The sequence below is a fragment of the Mus pahari genome, chromosome 16 (genome assembly GCF_900095145.1).
Source record: "Mus pahari chromosome 16, PAHARI_EIJ_v1.1, whole genome shotgun sequence".
NCBI classification, from domain to species: Eukaryota; Metazoa; Chordata; class Mammalia; order Rodentia; family Muridae; genus Mus; species Mus pahari.
In genome coordinates, this window is record NC_034605.1 from 27,284,620 (window position 1) to 27,288,618 (window position 3,999).

The following is a 3,999-nucleotide window of genomic DNA, read 5'->3' on the forward strand; positions in this document are numbered from 1 at the left end:
CTAGGAAGAAGGAAAATGGGAAAAAGATAATTTCCTGTGTTGCACATTATAAAATCCCTTCCAAAGATCCTCATGTCTGAATTGTTGGAACCTGTGAGGAGTTGCCATGCATGACTTTATCTGTATGTTAAGGTCACAAAACCAGGAAGAGAGTTTAATTTAGCTTTGGGTTCCAGAGGGCTAAGAGGCCAAGATGGTGGGAGGCTGGAAGGCAAGCCTCAGGCATGGCTGCAAGAGCAGGCAGCTGAGAGATCCCACCCCAACTGCAAGCAGCAAGCAGAGATCTGGAAGTAGGGTGAGTCTAGGAAGTCTCAAGGCTGACCCTGTGACACTTCTTGCAATGAAAGACCACCTCTGCAAACAGCTCTGCCAACTGGAAACCAAGTCTTCAAAGTACCAGAGACTAAGGTGGGACATCCCCCATATCAGCACAGAGACATTGCCTGGGTTTACCCAGGTCAGCCCAATATAATCGCATGAGTCAGTAAGGATGGAGAACCTCTCCCTGATAGTATCCCAAATAATTCACGGGCAGGTGAGAGAAGTGTGAAGGAACTGGTCTTTCATTGCTGGCTTTGAAAATGGTGGAAGAGGGTTACACTGAAGGAAGAGATGAAACCTGGAAGCTGGGAAGAGAAGAAAAAGGATTCTCCTGATGGAACATATACAGACAACACTCAGTTATAACTGAGAGACTTAGACTAGAGTCTTGAGCTATAGACCTGTGGGCTGATAAAACCAGCACCATCATTATCGTCACCACGTTGTTTAACTCCATATCTTTGAAGATATATGTGATAGCAGCAATAAGAAAATGATGCATTGTCTTTGGAGTATATAGAAGAGATCAGTTGTGCCTGTCTTGAGAACGGCTACTCCTCTCTTATAAGAAAATGTTAGGACACAATTTCTTTCACAGGCATGGCTTCACAGGAAGAGTCTGTTACATACTTACTAGATGAGTGAATGTGCTCTCATTGTATCCAAGTATATGAGCATAATTGTTCACCTGACACTACCCAGCTAGAGCTGAAACTGAATGATGAGTTTCTGTTCAGTCGTTTTCCAAAGAGAAGAGCCACCACTGACTTATACAATGTGGCTCCCTGCTTTTTTCTTTGTTTTCTGTTCTTTCCATTCACTTCTTAAAGTTTCCACAATTTGTTTTATTTTGTCTCAGATGAACAAAGCAGGGTTGACTGCTAACAATTTGAATTATTTTTTTATTAATTGAAAGATGGTGTTCTTCAGTTGTAGGAGAGGTAGAACTCCAGTTACAATGAATTTTTTAAATCAACACAGTAATAGCTCTCTACAAAAGTCTGAGTTGCTGTATGAGAAACCTTTGCAGTAAGACTAGAAGACTCTATGTTCCTATCTCTTGACAGAAAACCCTTGAGAAAAAGCAAAAGGCACAAAAGAAATGGCTTTGCCTGTGGGTAGTGTCATGTAACCTGACATTTTTTATGAGAGACTCTGAAGGAGGGATTAGATGAGGCAGACATCATACTTGAAGAACTAAAGCTGAAAACTTCTCAAATTTGACAAAACTTGTGAATATTCACATCCAAGAATTTCAACAAACTCCAAATAGGATTACCTCAAAGGGCTACAAAGACGCATTACAATCAAACCCCAAATGGTAAGTACAGAGAGAGAAATTTAAAAGCAGCAAAAGAGAAGAAGCAATTACTTTCTTAGAAAAACAGTGAGAAATTTCAACGAGATTAATAGCTAATTTCTCCTCAGAAATAAACAAGCAAGAAGACAGAGAGATGACTTATTTAAAATTATTAAAGGAGGGAAAATAACCAAGAATAAATTCATCAAATGGATCAGCAAGATGGCTTAGCAAGGCACTTGCTGCTAATGGTGACAACCTGAGTTTGATATCTAGGACACTTAAGGTGGAAGGAGTTAAAAAATCATCTATGAATTTTCTTCTGATTTCCATATATGCAATGTGGCATGCTTGTACACACACACACACACACACACACACACACACACACACACTACATGTTAAAACCATTTAAGAAGATATTTAGCAAAGCTTTCAGAGGAGCCTGGAGCTCATGAGGTACCACGTAGTTGGGTCTCATATCCTTTCCTATTGTGCTGGGGATCAGGGAGGAGTATGAGGGCTGAGATTAGTTAGTGTGAAACCCACAGGGAAGAAGTGAAAGAGAAAAGAGGAGCAAGAGTCCTTCAGTACCTTGTGGTACAGCTTTCAGGCCACAACCTTAATAAATACTATCTACTGTTCTTACTGCACTATAGCAGTCCCAGTAGACAGTGTCTTTCAGGAAGTCCAAGAAGAGCCAACAGGAGAGCTTTTAAAACACATTTAAATGTTTTCCATTTAAGAAAAACCAATTCCATATGTTGACAAGCAAAAGTATAAACTAGATTCCTATCTGTCACCAGATACAGAGAGTTATGATACAGATCTAAGAATTAAATGGAAGACCTGATACGATGGAAGTACTAGAAGAAGACAGTGGAAACACTTCAAAATATAGGTATTGCCAACTAATTTTATAAGACCTCATAAGCAGAGATATCAAAGTCAAAAAGAGACAAAATTCTATGTCAAACTAAGAGTCTTCCTTACAATACAGGAAATCTTTGGTTGAGAAAGGCTGAAGAATGGAAGAAAAACACAAATTATTCATTTGGTCACTACCCTCAACATATAAGGAACTACTCAATAGCAAATTAAACTACCCCAAATTTTCACTTTAAAATGAGTAAATTGGGAGTTGGAGAAATGGCTCATACTACTCTTTTAGAAGACCCAATTGAATGAAGCAGAACCATTATAGGGTTCTTGCATCTTTATTTATTTATTCATCTAACTATCATTCATTTACTGTCTTGTTGTTGTTTCAAAATAAGTTTTCTCTGAATAACTCTGTTGTCTTGGAACTCCCTCTGTAGACCAGGCTGCCCTGGAACAGAATATCTACATAGTCACCAGAGAACGGAACTGTCTGAGAATTAGGAGGTGTGGCATTAGAGCAGGTATGGCCTTATAGGGAGAAGTATGTCTAGGGGTAGGATTTGAGGTGTCAAAAGCCCATGCTCCCTCCCATCTCTCTCGCCTGTGGACCAGAACGGAAGCTCTCAGCCTCTTCCCCAGCTCCATGTGCTCCACCATGCTCTCTGCCATGACAAAGGACTAATGGTGCTAGGCAAGCCCCCAAATTAAATGTGCTTCCTTATAAGGATTGCCTTGGTCATGATGTCTCTTCACAGCAATAGAACACAAGACACTAAGCTAAACCCTTTCTCCTATACATTGCCTTAGCCATGGTGTATTATCACATCACTAGGAAAACCCATATCACATAATGGGTTTTGTACATGCTGTGAGTTCATATGTGCAGTTATTCTAATGTATCCAGAAGACAATAATTCTTGTTGTCATTCTCTAGCTCTTGGGGGTTTTGTTTTGTCTTTTTTTTTTTTTTTTTTTGGTTTTTCGAGACAGGGTTTCTCTTTATAGCCCTGGCTGTCCTGGAACTTTGTAGACCAGGCTGGCCTCGAACTCAGAAATCCACCTGCCTCTGCCTCCCGAGTGCTGGGATTAAAGGCGTGCGCCACCACGCCCGGCTTTTTTAAAATATTCTTTCCTGTCCCTGTTTCACAATGATCCCTGAAACATGGACCATGGGAGGGGAGTTTTTCTCTTTAGGGTTGAGCATTCTGAAGTCTCTTATTCTCTTTACCTGTGCTTATTATATCATAAAAAGTATCCCAGGGCTGTGGTTCTTAGGTAGAGCAAGAACTTGAGTTCACAGCATTCAACAACACAGTACAATATGACTTAATATTACTGATTTCTCTATGAGCTGTTCACACTCACCCTGAAAAAAATCTACAGCATTTTTTAAAAGGTGTTTTTACTTACTATGAAGATTTATAATTAGAAATAAGTTAGTTTCCTTTGAAATAAAAAAAAAATGCAATTGGGACTGAAGTGGAGACTCAAAAGTT